Source organism: Rhinoraja longicauda, chromosome 25 (genome assembly GCF_053455715.1).
Source record: "Rhinoraja longicauda isolate Sanriku21f chromosome 25, sRhiLon1.1, whole genome shotgun sequence".
NCBI classification, from domain to species: Eukaryota; Metazoa; Chordata; class Chondrichthyes; order Rajiformes; family Arhynchobatidae; genus Rhinoraja; species Rhinoraja longicauda.
The window spans coordinates 12,600,601-12,621,789 of NC_135977.1; the positions used below are offsets into that span (position 1 = coordinate 12,600,601).

General features: G+C 41.9%; 1 protein-coding gene across 2 annotated transcripts in view; it reads right to left on the bottom strand.

Moving 5' to 3' along the window:
• Positions 1–11,244: 11,244 nt before the first annotated feature.
• ypel1 (yippee-like 1) overlaps positions 11,245–21,189 on the bottom strand; it is a 79,486-nt gene continuing 69,541 nt past the window's right edge. The window contains exon 6 of one of the 2 annotated variants that reach the window (XR_013548891.1): positions 11,245–11,353. The gene's annotated coding sequence lies outside the window, so the exon portion shown is untranslated. Of the gene's footprint in view, positions 11,354–18,625; positions 18,696–21,189 lie in introns of those variants that run through there. The other variant, XR_013548892.1, reaches the window with a different exon arrangement.

A 21,189-nucleotide genomic window follows, 5' to 3' on the forward strand; every position in this document is an offset into this window, starting at 1 on the left:
TCTATCCTACACTTCTATAAAACTCTTAGAAGCCAATTAATCTGCAAACCTACAGGTCTTTGGGATGTGGGAGGAAACCGGTATACCCGGAGTAAACCCACACGGGCTGAGACGGAACGAACAAACTCCGTACAGGCAGCACCTATCACGATTGAACCCAGGTCTCCAGTGCTGTAAGGCAGCAACTCTACCGCTGTGCCGCCCTATTGGAATCTATTCAAAGCCAAGGGATGTTTCCTCTTTCATTGGTTTCCTTGGTTAAGAAAGGAGCTCTAGAATTTGTGATAAATTGGCATTTGTTTGTGAAAAATATAAGTGGAGCCTTGGTGCTGCAGTATACACCATTCTAAGCCTGGGGTTATTTTTTTCTGATGATCAATGGGAGCATTATCCTCCATCTACTGTATCCAGATTGTATGTCCTGGTTCTCTGGGGTTAATCAACTAATGAAGTTCTTCTTAGTTCCTAAAATACTTCTGCCAATCTGGCAATGTTGAACAGGAAAGAAATAAAATCCTGCAGTTTTTTTCCACACCACTGCTCCCCACCCCACCTTCTCTGAGCCCTTGGCCTAAAGCATGTTCCCTCTGCCAATCGGTTTTATATTACGAGAGGTTTGGAGTGAGGAGCATACAGGAGCTGAAAGAAGGGTGGGGGTGGGGGGGGGGGGGGGGGGGGAAGCAAGGGGGAGAGCGTGGTATTTTGGAGAGATTAGATGGGGCGAGAACAAGGGATCGGAGGGTGACTGGAAGTCAAAAGTGAACACAATGTCTGGCCAGACACCCCAAATCAGGCTCCCAGCACCCACACCTCACACCACCCTTTAGTGTGGAAAATCCCAGGGCACGGTCTGAATGGTGTCACTGTGTTGTCATAAACTAGATCTGCAGATTGACTTTATAAACACATACTGTAATAGCCACATTATTATTTAAACATTGGTTTTGTAATTCCCCTTTGTAAACTTGATAAGTCCAAGGCTCTGCTGCCCACACCTAACTGGTATCACATTCCATTCATTTTTCATCTCTCACTCTCCCTCCCTCCCAAATGGGAGGCATGTTGGATTAGTTCCTTAGCGTTGATACTGTATATTTGAAATCTCTTGTCATTTGTCCCAATGCAAGGGTCTCCCACAGCTACACATTTACTTACAATCCTTTTGCCATTGCAGCAACTTCATAAAGCCACCAAGCTAGTTTACTTTATAAGATACAATTGTGCGGCCAAGCAAAGATACATGAGCATTAATACACATTAGGACAGTTATGTTGCCCGAACGGCAATTGGAAGAATAGCCATTTACATGATCATTCATAATCACTGCATTGTGGTGCCTTTGGGCTCGAAGAACCACATGGGCAGATGATTTTCCTGCTGAACTATGATTCAAAATGTGTGAACCGGTACATGAAGATCATTTGGAATCATAGTTTACTAGGAAAATCACTATAAAATGCAAAAAATCTTGTTTATGTAGTGTTCTTCCAGTGTTCTTCCCTCCATTTCCATTGTTCCCTCGTGCCACCATTTCTCTCTTAGTTTTTCTGTTACAGTTAATATTGCAATTTGTAATATCAACATTTCCCCTTCAATTTTCACAATTTCAGCTGGCACCATGCAATTGAAAACTCTTAACCACCATATAGCTCCATGTCACAAGGTTCTTGTAGCAAAGCCATATTGGAGTTGCCCAAATGCCTGCTCCAATGAGTATACTCAAAGGTGCATAAGAATACACTGCTCAACAAGAACAACCCATCTTCTCAAATGAAAAAATATGCAGACGTTGGAAATCTGAAATATAAAAGAAAAATGCTAAGTTAATATTTCAGCTCTGAGACATTCCAACAAGCAAACCTGAAACAATAACTATTTTCCTTTCGACAAATGCGGCATGATCTGCTGAGTGTTTCCAGAACTTTCTGTTTATATTTTCCATACCCTTCCAATCCTACATACAAGTTTGTGCCTGCTGGGTTTTACACATAAACACATCCTCTCGCACATTCAACTGCTTGCCCTAGTGAATGTACAACGACAAAGAGGAAACCATATTTAAAACTCAGATGTTTTGGTATAAATCATGTTCATTTATATTCATTGATGTGTTTCACAGCAAGAGCATTGCTACGATGTGATGAGCTAACCCAGTCTGTTAAGGACAGCAGAGCAGATAGCTTCCTGGCCAAACACGAGGTGACTGTGATGAAGTGTTGCTGCAGTGATGATTCACCTGCATGCACCCGTAGTGAATTAGTGCAGACAGAGTCAAAGAAATATTGTTTGGGCAGAGCTTGCCCTTTGCCAAGGCACTGAAGAATGCCTCAAATTATGCCTACCATAAAATAGTCATTGTTCAAAATCTATTACTTATTTTTCTGCACCTATTTTGTAATGTAAATTATCCAGTAACATTTTGGGTATCTTTTCAAGTCAAGAGTGGTACAAACTGATTGCTCAAGAGTTTAATATTTAATGCTGTCAGTCATGACAGCCACAAATTACACTGATCAGTGCAGCAAAACAGCCTAAGGTATGAAAATTATGCCTGTGATGCTGCAAGGCTTTCATTGTGCCTGCACATCACCATATTTGTACACAAGACAATAAACTGAACTTGACTTAACTTGATGTCACATCAGTAGCAAAAAATTGGAATCTAGGCAAAAGCAAGGACATTAATGAAAGAACAGGTTTTAAGGTGTGTCTTGTGGAAGAGAAGGACATTTTGGAAGGGATTTCCAGTGTTTCAGATCTGTGTGGCTAAACGGGGCCTCTTTGCATTTGGACTAAGACTTTGTGGTAGGAGGTAGGAGGTGTACATAAGCCACCCCATATGAAAAGAATTCACACACAGGCATTGTCCACTGTTCAAGATTGGATGGATCTTTGATCCTGAGAGAACACTACCTAAACAAGATTTTTTGCATTTTATAGTGATTTTCCCAGTAAACTATGATTCCAAATGATCTTCATGTACCAGTTCACACATTTTGAATCATAATTCAGACAAGGTTGCTTCCAGGTACTGTACACTGCCCTGTCACTTCAATTGTTATATCCATTCTCAGTCCCAGGTGAGAGTTAATTCTGAGGTTGTGTTCTTAGCTTCCCCGTGCATGTGCATCATGTTCCATCCCTACATTTGTCCTAAAAAATCATTGCATTTTACCTGATCTCAATCCAAATCTTACTTTCTGATTCCTCTTCCTTTACTCCCATTTGTTTTAGAAGCTCCTGCTCGCTTGCATTTCTCACAGACACACATTGATTGGAGTTTTAAAAATAGCTTGTATTGTTTAGAATCTAAACATCCCCGAATCCGCTGATTTCAAACCAGATGTCCCTGGCAAAATATGAGAAAGGAGCTGAAAGGTTTAATTACCTGCCCTTTCAATTCAGTACATGGTGCCCTGTGTCTCCTGGTGAAAGTGAGTGTAAAGCATTGGTGAAAAGGGTTCATTGCGGTCACAGAGAACAGACTGTCTGCATTTCACTGTAAATCTCAAGAGGTGGGTGAAAGGTTAATCTGATAGCAGAGAGACAGCTGTGTGTAAATTGCCTATGAATAGCTGGCTTGGTTTGGGGGTCTGTTTTTGCAAGTTTCGAGTTTCACATAGTATTGTATTCAACATTGAGAAGCAACTTACTAACACCCTAAAAAAGATTGAGAGTAAAATAGGCATCTTGAAAGAATGCTAATCATACCAGAGGCTGACCTCAGCAATCTGTCCTGGAAACTCTAAAATTAAACACCAGCTGCATAAATTTAGACCAGGTAATTCTCGCAGAGTAGCAGCTGTTAACAATGCCACATGCATTGGCCCAGAGCCACAGACTTTCTCTTGAAGTTACACCAGTATCATAGTACATGTCGTTTACACCAGTATCATAGTACATGTCGTTTACACCAGCTTTCCAACCAGATAACGATTAACAAAAACTCCCACTCATGAATCAGAGGATAGTGAATCTCATTTGTTGTTCTATTGAGGGTTCCGTGTTTTGTTTAAAGATTATTCTTGCTGAATTTTCTGCTGATCCTGGCTTGGTGAAGGGAGGCAGAGGGTAGTGGTGGAGGGATGCTTTTCTGATTGGAAGACAATGACCATTGGTGTACAGCAGGGATCAGCATTGGGACATTCGCTATTGATGATGCACATTAACATCTGAATGTGAATGTAGGTTGCGGTTCAAATGGCTGCAAATTCTCATAATTATCACCGCCCGGACACCCGGACCCGGCTCCCAACGATGTGCCCTGACAGACTGGAACCAACCCCAGAGGGTAAAGCGACAGCATCTTTATTTTAGCCAACCCACCTCGAAAGTTTAACCAGCCTGTTCGAATCCAATCTGAACTTTCCAACACAGCAAATTCTCCTCGTTTCCTTCAATCCAGGAAGGTTGTTTAGATAGGAATGTAAGGACTGTCTCACATTGGTTGACCGCACAACTAGTCATTCGTGTAAATCAATATTGAATTCGAATGGCTGTGACTCGGGCTAATGCCAGGGATTTGATCATGGACAGGTTCGTTCCAGGCATTCTTGCATTTTCAAGGTTGGTGATGTATTGAGTCAATAATTTAAATAGCTACAATTGTGGATTTGTGCAGCCTGCAGTACTCTGTGGCCTACTGCTGGCATATTTGACGGATACATTTATTTATAAATCTCATTGAAATGAATGCGCAGGTCCATACACATGCAGTGGCTCAGCTGGCGAGAATGGTTATCCCGAATGACCCATGACCTGGGCATGCACAGTTGTAATACCGAACTCGCTTATTTGGGGAGGAGGTAAGGAGAGAAATCCAGAGGGAGTAAACAATGTTTCATTGATAAATAAACTTGATACCCAGGAATGTGTTTTTTTTAATCCACGAGTTTGTCATTGGACCAAAACCCTACATTATTAGTCTCCTACACTGATAAGGGCTTCAGAAATGATGTTGACAAATTGTTCTGTCAAATGCCTATAAAAAAACACCAGTCATCACTCTTTGCATTTTAAATAAGGAAACTGCTATTAACTTGTGATTGTCTGACAACAATGAGTAAAAGCTAAGCTGTAATGAACTCCAGAATTATTACCTTCATTTATTTGGCTAAATCGTTAGTATTTGTCTGATTAGGCATCATTAAAATAAAACATATTTTACTGGAGTGACCCTCTGAAGTGATTTGAAACATGCCATTCTGACCATTACAGTGAAATAGAAATTCCCTCTGGCCAACCCCAATAATAGGCCTATTCTTAATTTCTGGGGTTGCTCCCACACAGCATTTGTGAAAGATCGATTTCCCACACCTTGCATGTCTGAAGAAGGGTCTCAACCCAAAACGTCACCCCTTCCTTCTCTCCAGAGATGCTGCCTGTCCCACTGAGTTACTCCGGCATTTTGTCTCCAGGTTTGGTTTAAACCAGCATCTGCAGTTGCTTCCTACACCTTGTTTACCAAAGCAGGTTTACTGCTTTAATGCATTGCAGTTCAGTATTGATTGTTCTGGGCTGCAGATTTATACCCAGCGGGAGCCGATTCCCTGTAATGTTTCTGAACTTTTTTAAAACAATTTTCCAAATACATTATTCAGAAAAGAGATGCTTTGAAATGTTTGGTGCTTAAAACCATAAAGATCATTAAAGAAAAATCAAGGAGAGGTGAACGGTGAGCACATATTGATAAATCAACATTGAGGCTATTTGCATAAAAACTGACAACAATAATAGTTTCCCATTAGTTGTGTAGATTCACTCCCTCAGGAAGGGCTTTCAAGGTGAGATGTAAAGTTGTGGCAAAAATAATGTCCGAAAAGTGTTAGGGCAATGATGTAGCCTTATTTGACACTGGTCTTCTGTGTTCTATGGCAAAGTGGCTGTTCTGTGTTGAGGTCAGTCTGGGGTATACTAATATGCTTGGGGAGTTTGAGATCAAGATGAAGGTGGTGTTATGTCTCTTGAAAGCATTAAGGCGGATAACTCCTCAGAGCCTGAAGGGATCTATCCCAAGTTATTGAGAGAGGTAAGAGAGGAGATTGCAGGAGACTTGACATCGATCTTTGTAACATCTCTTTGCACGGGGCTAATTAGGGACAACCAACATGGCTTTGTGTCTTATGAACTTGATTGAGTTTTTTGAGGAGTTGACATAGGTGATTGATGAGGGTAGGGCAGTGAATGTTTTTAACTTGGATTTTAGTAAGGCATTTGATAAAATCTCTCATTGAAGGCTGATCCAGAATAGTGAGTTGTGTGGAAGCCACGGTGACATGGTAGTTTGGATTCCGAAATGTCTTACCCATAGAAGACTGGGTAGTGGTGGAAAGATGTTATTCTGGCTGGATGTTGTTTGTGATATATATATATATATTTTTATATATATATATATATATATATATATATATATATATATATATATGTGTATAAACAGCTTGTTCGTAAATGTAGACGGGTTGGTTAGTAAGTTTGCAGATGACACAAAAAAGAGTGAAATTGTGAACTATGTGGAAGGCTGTCAAAGATATGATGAGATACAGATCAGTTACAGATATGGCCAGAGAAATGGCAGATGGAGTTTAATCTGAGCAAGTCTGAGGTATTGCATTTTGGAAGGTCAATTATAAAAGGAATGTATGCATTTAATAGCAAGAACCTTAACAGCCCAGGCTAGAAAGGTAAAAAAGACTAGAGGGCACAGCTTTAAGGTCAGAGGAGAAAAGTTGGCAATAATTTCCAGATATAATCTATCCAGCAATTTACAAACACTGGGAGTTGGAATATAAGCAAAAACATATATGCAGTAGTTACATCTATATACTAAAACTCGCATTTGTTATCTTGTTTGTGACCGAACTTCAGCCAAAACGGTACATGATAGCGCGACAATATTAGGCCCACCTTACTCACCATTGTCACTTTAGTGATAATGCAAGTCGTTTTATTGAAATCGGTGTTATATTTTTAAAGTTATTCACATTTTAAAGTTTAAAAGGAGGGGAGGGGGATGGGAGGAGGGAGGGAGGGGGGAAGTGGGGGAGAAGGGAGAGGGGAGGGGGGGGTTGAGGAGAGAGGGGAGAGGACAGGGTGCTGTACCAATGCTGGAGAGATTTGGGCCCAACGGGTCCACTTGGTCTAGTTTTTAACTAAAATCTAAGATTCATAGAATTAGAATTAGGGAAGGTAATAAGTGTTTTAAGTCAAGCAAGAGCATCATTGATGAGGAAAGCAAAATGTATTAATCATTTTGTATTTTCAAGCAAAGCCTGTTTGAATGAAGTGAGTTCGGTTGTAATTCCTCTGGGTGTGTTCACTCACTGAAACAGAAAAGCTGATAATTTGTGTCCGAACAGGTCTTTTTTGAATTTGCGATCAAAAAATGACAAATGTCATTTTGTCATTCTGTGACAAATGGGAACACCTACAAAAAATCTGGTTCAAACAGTTTTGAGGCATCTTTGTTGCACTCTTTGGTTATTCATTCACGTGATGTGGGCATCACTGGCAAGTCTTTGTTCTAGGATGTTGGATTCAATTTCCACTCCAAAGACTCAAGTACAAGAGGTGTGGGCAGCCACCAGTGTACAATGGAGAGGGACAGCTACGGTTTGGGCATGCATTCTTTCAGACTAGGTATTAAACTGAGGTTCCATGCTCTCTCCGAGAACAATGCAAGAAAACAAGAAACAGGAGCATGTTACTTTATCAACAACTGGTCTCCACAGCAAACCTGACATTATTCTTTTATCCTATTCATCTTCCCAATCCTCAATGCAATTAAAACAAATATGTTTTCTCTCTTTCCCAGATTTGATGAAGGGTTTTAAAGCTGAAATATTCACTCTGCTTCTCATTTCAGATATGCTGCCTGCCCTGACAGATGTTTCAAACATTTTATGATTTTATTTCAGACTTCTTGCATCTATAGTTTTTTGATTTTCATCACCTTCCGTTCTATCAGGTACTTATCAGGTTTACATCATTGAGCTGACGGTGCCCTGGGAGGAGGCTGTGGACGAGGCATTTGAAAGGAAAAGGCTGAGATATTCCAACCTTGCAGTAGAGGCAGAGGAGCGAGGTTGGAGTGTAAGAGTGTGTCCAGTGGAGGTGGGGTGCAGGGGCTTTGTAGCCAGTTCCACTGCAAGGCTCCTGAGGGAAGTTGGAGTCAGAGGGCAGGCCCAAAGGAGGGCAATCAAAGAACTTGCAAATGCCGCCGAACGGAGCAGTCACTGGCTGTGGCTGAAAAGAAGAGATACTGTCTGGGCTGCCACGTGACCATCTAGAGGCTAACCATAAGACACACACCCAGGGCTGATCACCCTGTGGTGGGCCTGCCTCGACTGAGGGTGTCTTGTGATAAAAGGCCGAAACACCCAGTGACGTTGAGGTACACAACTGAAGATGTGTCTGAATGGTAGCAACATCACCTAGTGGTCACCCCCAAGAACAACACCAGTCAATTGTAGTGCAAACCTTAGGGATTGTAACATCTAGTCCTACTAATCAATCTAATCCAAGCAATATATCAATATTTTTCGCTTTAACATTGTGAAACAATCCCGAGATCCTCCATATTAATGAAATTTCTTGCTATACTGGACATAAATAACCTGTAGCCCTTTACTGAGGAGAACAGCCTTCAACACATCCGCACTATTGAATTCTTTCAGAATTTAAACGTCAATGATTAGGCCACAAGTGAGCATTCTCTTTTACACAGATGAGCATTAATCTTTTCAGTCCTTCCTAATGGTTATAAGTTCTCAATGCTGGACATCCCCTGCAAGTAATTAATTGCCTCTTCTCTGTGTACCTTTTGAGGTTTTGATATCAGAACTCCAGCGAGTGTTTGAATGTGTAAAGTTGAGTCATTTATATTTTTACATTTTATTCCTCTCATCCTATTGTCACACTGTTATAACATGTTACCCTCCATTGACGACTTTAATGATTTGCATCTGTATACTGTGGTGTGGCATTCTTTTTGATTTAGGTTTGGGCAGATAAATGGCAGATGAAGTTTAATGTAAAAGTTATCTGTTGCACAAATGTTAAGGGAAAATATTTACAATTAATGGCAAGACCTTAAAAAGTGGTGATGTACAGAGCTGAAATTAGCAACGCCAGTAGAAAGAATAGTAAAGAAGGCATATAATACTCTTGGATTCATTTGTTGGGGCATTGAGTATAAGAGTCCGGAAAACATGCTGCAGCTTCATCGGACTTTGGTTACGGTTTGAATGCGGTCTGGTCTCCCTAGTACAAGAAGTATATGGAGTATTTGAAAAGGTGCAGAAAATGTTTGCCAGAATGCTGTTGGATTAGAGCTATAAGGAGAGATTGGACAGACGAATGGCTTTCTGTGAAAGCCAGAAGTTGAGGGGAGACCTGATAGAAGTATATAAAATTATGTGAGGCGTAGATCGAGTAGACCTTTTTCACCCCCAAGGTGGAAATATCAAAGACAAAAGGACATCGCTGTAAGGTGAGAGGAGTAAAGTTTAAAGGAGATGCACAGGGCGTCTTTTACACAGGGTGTAATTGGTGACTGGAGCTGCCAGTGGTGATGGTGGAGGCAGATACAATCGTGGCATTTAATTGGCTTTTGGATAGATATGTGGATATGCAGGGAATGGAGGAATATGGATCATGTGCAGGCAGGAGATTATTCTCTCTTAATGTCATGTTTGGCACAGGCAATATGGGCTGAAGGACTGTTCCTATGCTGAACTGTTCAATGTTTAGGTTTATGATTGTCACGTCTACCGAGGTACAGTGAAAGTTTTATTTTGTGTGCTATCCAATCAAATCAGGTAATACAATACAGAGCCAAACTTAAGTATAACAGGTCCAAGAACGAGAGAGATAGTGTGCAGAATATAGTTCTCAGCATTGTAGAATAACAGTTCCAGAGAAAAATATCCAATGTCTGCAATGAGGTTGGTTGGAGAATCAGGACTGTACCGTAGCTTATAGAAGGACCGTTCAGAAGTTTGGTAACAGAGGGGAAGAAGCCGTTCCTGCATATGGTGTGTGCTTTCAAGCTTCTCTCTCTCCTGCCTGACGGGAGCAGGGAGAAGAAGGAATGACCGGTCTGATTATGTGAAAAGTCTGATTGTGTTGGCTGCTTTCCCAAAGCAGAGTGAATTGAAGATGGAGTCAATGGTGGGGTCTGGTCGGTGCGATGGACTGAGTTACATGCACCACTCTCTGCAATTTCTTGCAGTCTTTATGTCTTGATCATAAAGACATCAGTAAAAATGAAGAAACGCTGTATTTTAGGAAATAAACTGATTTTATTTATCAAAATCCCTGTGTGCAAAATATGAGTCAATGTTCATGTAGACGTCTTGTTTTTTTTCCAGTGAATCAGTGACTGTCAATAGGCACAGGGCCTCTGTCAGATTTCATTGCATTCATATCAGAAACTAAAGCAAATGACTTGGCAAATACTGAGTGTGCAGGGGGCAAGATATGACTCAGGTATATTTTAATACCAGGTCTCATTTTGTTCAGAGGGAGAGATATCGCCAAGGTATTACTGAGAGTAATAATTAAATTCTGCAGACTATATGTGCTCATGCCTCTGCTTTAGCCTTTGACTGATGTTAAAATAATTCACTTTTGCCAACTGCTGGCTTTAATCCAGGGATGAATCATTCCTATGAGATCAGAGACTGCCTGACATCATGTCCAAGAATAGAGTCAGGGTAATGGAACACAACAATAAATCTGCCTCGAACTGCACAGCACCACAGGATTTAACACCAAGAGCCGTAGGAACTGTTACTTCAACATCCTTGGAAACCGCATGCTGTGGTTTTAGGAAATCTATTCATTTGCCTTTGTACCAGATTAGACCTAATTATCATGGGCCTTGAATTGCTCAGACCTTTCTCCCTTGCCCTTTTGGCCAAAAACAGCTCCCCACCACCCAGAAATCATTCCTCATTTAAAGTAGGGGTGCTGCCCGACTGTGTGCAATTCAGCTAGAAATGTCTCTAGAAGTGCCAAGATAATTAGTTCCTCTGGACTACGAGATGGTTTTGCAGAACCGGCGATCACTTTGCTGGCCAGTGAACAAGAGGAGAGATTTTAGTTAATTTTCTCTCATTCTAAGCCCTGAAGGCCCTGATCTTTCCCTTCACTCCTGATCCAAGTTCATTATCTCAGTACTATTAGTGAGATAAAAACACTTAAAGCAATAGATTAGATCAGCCAGACTTTGTTCTTGAATTCAGTGGAACGTCATTGTCATCTCTCAGAGCTTTTATCCCCAGGTTTTATCTCTTTATCCATCGTTCCAATGATAATTTAAAATGTTTCTTGCAGTCCAAGTTCGTGGAGTTCCCTGTTGGAGAAAGGAATGCCTTCATTGTTCAACAGATTTCAGACTTCGACAAGCAGTAGAGAGGTGCAGTGGTAGAATTGCTGCCAGAGATCTGAGTTTGGTCCTGACTACAGGCGCTGTACAGTTTGTATGTTCTCCCTGGACAGCGTGGATTTTCTCCAGGTACTCTGGATTCCTGCCACGTTCCAAAGACGTGCAGGTTCGTAGGTTAATTGGCTTCTGTAAATTCTCCCTAGTGTGCAGTATGTGAAACTGGGATAACATAGAACTAGTGAACGGGTGATCATTGGTCAGCACAGACTCGGTGGGCTGCAGGCCCTGTTTCCACTCTGTATCTCTAAACTAAGCAGAGAATTTACTTGAAGGTGATCCTCTCTCCTGTTATCAATGTACTGAAGAGGCTCGGCCCCCTTGCAACTGTTAAACACTTCAGACATTGGAAATGCTGGAGATTGAGAGCATCTTGATGGAAATCCCCAATCAGAGTTTTGTGTCATTCCTTCTGCAACGCAAAGCCTGAACATCCTTTCAACATGTTGCTATCAGTTTTGCCCATGGTTTTAATAAATGTCATTGGTTTTAGGATGCTAGATATAGGAGAGAGAGGAAATTAATTCTGTTTCTAATCAGTGGCTTACCTTGGAAACCACCAGTTTAGCTGAGAAGGCTCAACATAGTTACAATACTCACTGGGGTTAACTTCTTTATGCGGGAAGTGCACTGGGTACAGACAGGTGCCTGATAATCTTTCCTGTGAATTAGGAAGTTATGAGTACAAAATCTAGGCTGATGTAGCAGAGTGGAACGAGGCACACTGCATTGTCGGTGGTGATTCCTTTCTCAAGGGAAAGTAAACTGAGGCCTCAAAGTCCCTCTGGGTGTATACATAACGTGCCCATTATTTAACCTTCAATCTACATCGCTAACACAGATTTGTGAGGGATGTTGCATTGCACAAGCAACCTAATTTGTTTCTTAATGTGATAAGTGTGACTGTGATCAGTATGCTGGAGGGCAGCCTAAATTGGTTGCATCGTGGCTTGATTTGGTAATTCAAACGCCGATGAACAAAGGAGGCTGCAGAAAGTGGTAGGCATGGGAGATGCTAGGAACTGCAGATGCTGGAATCTTGCCGAGAACACAGAATATTGAAGTAAGACAGTGGGGCAGACAGCATTTCTGGAGGACATGGATCTGCAACGTATTAAGTCGGGATCTTCTTCAGACTGATAGTAGTGGTGGGGGGAGAAAAAGTTGGAAAGAGGTGGGTGCAGGATAATGCCCATGAGTGATAGGTGGATACAGATGAGGGGGGGTTTCGATCGGCAGATGGGTGGACAAAGATTGGAGATGAAAAGGAGATAAAAGAATGTCAGATAAGGAGGGGGAAAAAATGTAAAGCCAGAGGGAGGGATACAGGTGGAAAGGGATGGAAGGTGGCATGGAAGGAGGAGCGGGACAGTGGGAGGAATGGGTGTGACTGGGGGTGGGGGGTGCATGGGAAAGAGAGGGAGGGAACAAGAAGAAGGGGGTGTTACTTAAAATTTGTAGAATTCAATGTTAATACCGTTGGGTTGTAAGCTATGCAAGTGGAGTAAAAGGTGCTGTTCCTCCAGTTTGCAGGTGGCAGTCTGGTAATGGAAGAGACCCTGGATTGAAAGGTCAGTGTGGAAAAGGAAGGTGAAATGGTTAAAACTGGTAGATCCTGTTCGGCAAAATGGTTGCCTAGTCTGTGCCTGTTCTTGCCTACGTGAAGGAGGCCACATTGGGAGCATCGAATGCAGTAGATGAACCTTGAGGAGGTACATGTGAACATCTATCTCACATGGAAGTTGGGGATATTTCACAGTTCGTCATGGGCATTGACCTCACCACCATCAAAGGGATCTACAAGAAGCATTGCCTCAAGAAGGCAGTTAATGTCATCTAAAACCCGCACCATTCTGGCCAGGTTCTCATCACTTTTGCCACCACTGGGAAGAAGGTTCAGGAGCCTGATAATCCATTAGCTCCAAGTTCAGGAACAGCTTCTTAAATCAGGTTCTTAAACCACCTTGCACAACCCTAGCCACAACCCTACTTCGACACCAAATCTATAAATGGTGCCACCTCTCTCAATCTTAGTACCCTCAAGGATACCTGCACTCCTACAGTACTGGCATCTTGTTCATAAGGGTGGCATGGTGGCATAGAAGGGCAGCAGGGTGATGCAGCGGCAGAGCTACTGCCTTACAGTGTCAGAAACCCGGGTTTGATCCTGACTATGGATGCTTGTCTGTACAGAGTTTGTACGTTCTCCCCACGACCTGCGTGGGTTTCCTCCCACACTTCGAAGACATACAGATTTGTAAGTTAATTGGCTTGCTATAAATGTAAATAAGATTGTCCCTAGAGTGTGTGGAGTGGTGTTAATGTGCGGGGATCGCTGGTCTGCGTGGACTCAGTGTTTCCGTGTTGTATCACTAAACTGCCATTGACTTTGCAATACAAAATTGCACTATGTAGTTTGGCTTACACTATCATGGTCTGATTTATCTAGACATTGATCATTTATTTCTTATCTATTTGTTGTGTTTAATGTGACTGTAAAGCTGCAGCAAGTAAGAATTTCATTGTTGCTGTGCCAGTGCATTTGACAATATAACACTCTTGAGTCATGAAAGTGCTTCATTAGCTGGAAAGCGCTATGCTTCTTGAGGTGATGAAAGGAGTCATATGAATGTAATATAAACATTCGTGGAAACAAGGAACTGCAAAGAGGTCAAGAAAAGGAAGGGGAGAATTGGAGAATGTGAAAATTAAAAGAATTGCAATTCAAAGCAAAGTTAGATATTTTTTCAGTTTAGATGAGAACTAGTAAAGTAATCAATGAAGTGGAAATAGGAACGGGACCATGAATCATCAACACGTCCAATAAAAAGACAGAAATAGCAGCAACATAGAATTTCTGCTCTTTCATCTTTCCTATCCATGTGCCTGTCCAAATTAGAGGGATATAGAACAAACTCAGGTAGGTGGGACTAGTTTAGATGAAGAATCTTGGTCAGCACGGGCAAGTTGGATCAAAGGGCCTGTTTCCATGCTGTATGACTATGGAGGAATCAATGGAAAAGATAATCAATGCAAGAGCACGGTCAAGCAGTGGGAGGAGAACGGTAGCAAGGAAAGATGTTGTCAATAAAGATATATTGTATTGTATTGTAAGCTGGAAAAGGTGCAGAGAAGATTTACGAGGATATTGCCGGGACTCAAGAGTCCGAGCTTTGGGGAGAGGATAGGTTAAGAGGGGTATGGGCCAAACGCAGGTAGGTGGGACTAGTGTAGATGGGACATGTCGGCCGGTATGGGCAAATTGGGCCAAAGGACTTGTTTCTACACTGTAATATTCTATGACTCTAACAATAGGCAAAAGGTTCTCTTTAGTACATACATGGAAAAATAACACAGTGTTTTCAAATAAAATTACTGAAAAACAGCATGTAGATGAAAAATAGAAAGGTCATGCTTCACAAACATGGGCAGCCGTGTTTTGGATAATGTCCAAAGTACAGCTATGTCTCATTCATCCATCACCTCTGTGCTTGCTGACATAAAATATTTCCCAGTATAGCAATGCAATGACTTAAAAATTCTTCTTCTTATTTATAAATCCATCAATGGTGCCACCTCGCTCCATCTTAGTGCCCTCAAGGATAGCTGCACTCCTACAGTTCTGGCATCTTGTACATTCCTAAACTTAACCATACCACCTTTTATGATGCACACAAACGTTTTCCTTGGCCAAGCTTTGGTCGTCTCCACTAACATCTGTCTATAATGCAATTGCATGAAATTTTGTTTTATTACAAAATGCTTTGAGCTGTTTCTGCCAAGATGCTATATAAATGGAAGATGTTTTGCGGGTGGATTTCTGGGTGCCAGCCAGTGTTACACAACTAGCAAGTCACTCATGCGGTAATAATGTATTTAATATAAGGAGAAAGGGATTGGTCATGTAACCACAGGCTTATGAACTTGACATTGGTAAAGGGCATGTTCTGAGGGACAACATAAATCAGCATTCAGAGAGGTACAGGTTAATCAAAGACAACATGAATCAGCATGGATCTATTAAGGGAAAGCTGTGCCAAATGAACGATTTAGGTTTTTTGAGAGGGTTACAAAAAGGGCTAACTAGAGAGTAGCATTTCATGTAGTCAATGTGGATTTTATGCCCATTTTATCAGGAAAGTAAAATGGAAAAATGGTAGGTTAGATTAAAATTAAAATGGAAATAAAGATGGAAGCACTCAGCAGGGCTGATGGCATTAGTACTCCCACTTTTTCAGTGCTGACAAAGGGTTTTTAACCTGAAACATAATTTATTTTCCTCTACCCACAGGTGCTGCCTGAATGTTCTCAGCATTTTCTGTTTTCATTTCAAATTACCATCATTTGTAGATTCAAAATTAGATGAAAACTTGGCTCAGTGGGAGAAAGCAAAGGGGAATACTCAACAGTATTAGTGACTTCCATTGGCCTTTGCTTTTCGTGATATAGATGAATGTGTTGAACTTAAACGTAGGGGATACAATTAAGAAGTTTGCTGTGGATACAAAAACTATCAGTGAGCAAACAAGTTTGGGACTACAGAAAGATATCATGGGATTAGCAAATCATCTAGTGCCTTCAAATATCGTGCAATGCTGGTTTCATACTACAGTGAAATTAAATGACAAATAAAGATGTTGTGTAATATTTAAGCCAAATGAAAGGCATTTATTTCCTGTTTGTGCAGTGTGTGAATGTTGACTGCTTGCATTGTCACAGTGCTATCCCTTGGTGTTGTTTCAGGTCTGTGACAATTAATCTACTGCTCCATCTATGTGATTCCATTGGGACTGAGCGTGTAAGGCAAAATGCATTAGGGTAAAAGAGACATTTGTAATAAAAGACAAAAGACAAACAAATGCGTAGGGAGGATTGGAAAATAAATGAGAAGGCAATTGGAAGCGTGGGGTCACTCCTGCAGACTGGATGGAGCTATTCTGCAGAGTGGCAGCTAACCTGCAGTTGCTCTCCGTCAAGAGGAGAGCACATTACAAAGAACAATACAGCACAGGAATGGGCCCTTCGGCCCATTGAGTTGGTGCTGACGTGTATAGGTGACATTTTGAGTCATGACCCTTCTTCATTCTGATTGTAGTGGGGGGAGGGGAAGAAAGCTGGGAAGAAAGGAGAGGCAGAAAAATGTCTGACAGGTAATAGGTAAATGCGTGGTAGATAATACAGGTTGGGGGGGGGGGGCGTTGAGAGGCAGAGAGTTGGACAAACTCCAGAGATGGTGTGAACTAAAAGATTGAAGAACAATTACCTGGAAAGACTGTTGGGGTCCCTGGATGGAGGTGAGGGATGAGGTATAGGTATACAGGTGTTGCACCTCCTACGATTGCAGGGGAAAGTACCTGGGATGGGGTGCTTTGAACAGGAAGAGTTGAGTGAACCAAGGAGTTTCAGAGTGAAGGGTCTCTGCAAAAGGAGGAAATGGGTGGGGATGGGAAGATGTGACTGGTGGTGGGATCACATTTGAGTTGATCGAAATTACGGAGGGTGATGTGGTGGATGCAGAGGCTGTTGGAACAAGAGGCAAGGAGGGAGCGAGAGCAGGACTACTGGTAACAGAAAAGTCATGTGTGTGAATTCCATCTGTGACAAGGGGGGGGAAAACACATTTACTAAAGAAAGTCGACATCTTGGATGGTAAAGAACGAGGACATGTCAGATGCTAAAGAATGAGGATTTCTCAAATAACCTCCCCCTCTCCAGCCACTTTTTGATGAACCATCCGACTATCAAAAACCCCTCACCTGTGTCTGCCTATTACATGCCAGACATTGCCCTGCTCCTCCTCTCTTCCAGCTTTCTTCCCCCCCACCCAAAATCAGTATGAAGGGTCATGACCTAAAACATCACCTATCTATGTTCTCCAGCAATATTGCCTGACCCCCTGACTTACTCTAGCACTTTGTCTTATTTTGTAAACCAACATCTGCAGTTTCTGGTTTCTATTATTGAGTTCAGGAGTTGGGACATGTTACAACTGTACAAGACATCGGTGAGGCCATATTTGTAGTTCTGTGTACAGTTCTGGTTGCTCTGCTATAGGAAAGGATGTCATTAAACTGGAAAGAAGGCAAAGATGATTTATGAGAATGTTACCAGGTCTGGAGGGGTTCAATTTACAAGGAGAGGGTGGATCTTTTCCCTTGGAGCACAAGAGGCTGAGGTGTGACCTTGGAGAGGTTTATATAATCATGGGGCATAGATAAGGTGAACAGCCACAGTCTTTTTCCCTGGGTAGGGGAGTCTAAACTAGTGGGCATAGATTTAAGGTGAGAGGAGAAAGATACAAAGGGGACCAGAGGAGCAAATTCTTCACTGGGAGGGTGGTGAGTACATGCAACAAGCTGCCAGAGGAAGTGGTCGAGCCGGGTACAATTACAACATTTAAAGGACACTTAGACAGGTGCATGGATAGGATAGGTTTGGAGGGGTATAGGCCAGGTGCTGGCAAATGACACTCGCTCAGTTAGGCAACTTGATCAGCATTGACAGGTTTGGCCAAATGGACTGTTTCTGCGCTGTATAACTTTATGACTCCATGACCATTAATATTTTCACTGCTCCCTTTCTCTTGGCTTCAACGTCCTCTGTCATTTAATCCCACCTATCCTTCACTCTGTCACTAAACTTACATTCTGTTCTTTCCTCCCCTTCCCTGGGGAAGAAAATACGAACAGGAGCCAGCCACCTGTCTCCTCAAGCCTCTTCTACCATGTCACTATCATCGTAGAAAAGTACGTCACAGGAACAGCGTCTTTGACCCACATTGTTTGTGCCAAACATGGCTCATCGTATTGTATGGAACATCCTGCAGCAATGTGTCTCAGTTATGGGATATCCAATGGGACTAAACATCTGAGCCAACACGGCACAATAGTAGAATACAATGAAACGTGACTGCTAGCAATGTGAAGAATACAAAAACAGCTGGGACCCCTTCAGCAGTCTCTGGCACTGGAAGGAGATAGGAAACAGTAGATTACTTTAATGAGGGTAGACACAAAATGCTGGAGTAACTCAGCGGGACAGGCAGCATCTCTGGAGAGAAGGAATGGGTGACGTTTCGGTTCGAGACCCTTCTTCAGACTGCTCCTTTACACCTTTATGGATGAGAGGCTGCTAGGAGCAGAAAGCAAAACATTCTGGCCACCAAATCATGTTGAAAGAAGTGTCAAAGTTTGCTGAGGATTCCCAGCAGTTTTGGTGTGCTTGTCACTGACTGCCTTTCCTGACCCTGAACCTGAAGAAATAAAAATGTCAGATTACAATCACAAAAGTGAACCGATAATGCAGGAAACCCAAAAGAAGTGGAAATTCTCAAAGGCCAGTCAGCATCAGTGTGAAAACCAGATTAAATAACCTTTAAAATACAGTCCCTTCAAAAGATGACGGGATGTATTCATTTCTCCTCACAACCTAAAATCTCCACCCACTCTTCCGTATGAAATGAAAATGCTGCAATTTCTGGGAATGGAACATAGAACAGAACAGCTCAGAAACAGGCCCTTCAGCCCGCAATGTCTGCAAAAACAATTGTGCAAATTTAAGCTAAACGGTTTATATCCTTTCATGCCTATTCATGTGCCTGTCTAAATTCCTCTTAAAAGTAGCTATCATATCTGCTTCCATCACTTCCTCTGGCAGCGCACACTAGCCACCTACATGTGGAAAAGAGTGCCTCATAAATCTCCTTTGAACTGCCTCCATCTCACCCTAAAGCAATCCCTCTTGTATTTGACATGTCTACCCTGAGAAAATTATTTTGACCTTCTACCCTATTTATGTCTCTAATAATTTTATTTACTTCTATCAGGTTACCCGTAAGCCTCTCATGTGCCAGGGAAAGCAATTCAAGTTTGCCCTATCTCTCCTTACAGCTAATACACTCCAATCTAGACTACATCCTCATGAATCTCATTTGCATCCTCTCCAAAGTTTCTACATCCTTCCTGAAATAGGGCAACCAAAACTGAATACAATACTACAAATGTGGTCTAATCAAAGTTTCATACTCGATTCGACAACATGACTTCCCGACTACAATTCCCAGCAGCCCAACCAATAAAGGTAAGCCACAGAGTCCTAGAGTCAACATCTTGGAAACAGGCATTTCGGCCCAACTTGCCCATGCTGACCAAAATGTCCTTTCTTAGACCAATCATACCTGCCTACGTTTGGTCCATATCCATCTAAAACTTTCCTATTCATGAACCTGTCCAAATGTCTTTTAAATGTTGTTATATTACCTGCCTCAACTACCTCGTGTGGCAGCTCGTGACATATACCCACCATCCTCTGTGAGAAAAAGTTGCCCTCAGGTTCCTATTATATCTTTCCCCTCTCACCTGAAGCCCATGACCTCCGGTTCCTGATTCCCCTACTCTAGATAAAAGACTGTGCATTCAACATATCTAAATACATGGGCCAAACTACTACAAATGTTGCAGTCAGTATCCTGCATTTGGGGATGTCACAGGCATCAACACACCCAAAGTGCTTGGGATAGCCTCATCCTGGGAGAACCATCTTTTTGATCAGTCTCTCCCCTGCAAGGCAAGTATGTTGGGCACCCTATCTACTTGCGTCTCTACTTTCAGGGAGCCATGGACTTGTACCTAATGTTCCGTCAGTACATCAATGATCCTGAAGGTTTGCCATTTACTCTATACTTCCCTCTTACATTTGACCTCCTAAGCTGCAACACCTCACCCTTGCTTAGAATAAACTCTACCTGCAATTCCTTTGCCCACATTTCCTACTGATCTAGATTCTGCTGAATCTTTTGACAACCTTTCTCACTATCCACAACTCTTCCAATTATTGTGTCATCTGCAGGTTTCCTAATCAACCCATTGCATTTTCATCCAAATCACTAATATTTATCACAAAGAACAGAGGCCCCACCACTGATCCTTGCGGAACACCATTGGCTACAGACCTCTAGACAGAATGTCACCCCTCACGTTTACCCTCTGTCTTCTATGCCATAGAAAATGGCATAGAAGACAGAGAAATTATATATTTTTAAAGATTACTGGAAATATTTAACAGATCAGGCAGAATCTGCATCAGAGATGAAAAGATTTAACATTTTAGCTTGATGACCTTTTATCAGAACTGGTTATTAACCTTTTTAAAAGTCATTGACTTGTGCCTCGTGATCACACCCCTCAGCCACGCCAACCTTTATTAGCTGCAGAGCGCCCAAGGACCCTTGAGGCCATTGCAACAGCCAGTCGACATAATATATGTCCTCATCTGATCTCCCGCATGTATCATACTTGCATGTTGCGGAGCAGTGACACGCGCTTTGCAAATAGCCGCCAGTTCTCCACGGACCTTTCTAATAGCCTTCAGTGCAATTTGACTGTTAACTCTGTTTCTTTTATTACAGATACTGCCTGATCAGCTGAGTTGCTCTTTTCTGTATCCTTTTAATATATTTTTTGTACTCCGTGGATTAGGACTGTACACAGTATAGAATACTGAGTGGTCACTTATAAATTAACAGGATTGGTTTGCTGTTAAATTAACAAGCTTTCGGTTTGGCTACCTTCCAATCTTATTTGTTTTCTCATTACCACAGAGTATTATTTTCAATCAGGACCACCGGAACTCTTCAATTAATCCTGTGCACAATTTTCTTTCCATTTATGCAATAGTTCCTTCCTGGATTTTTTTTTGTCTTCGTGAAACATTGTATTTAATTTCTGCACAAATCACAAGTATATTCA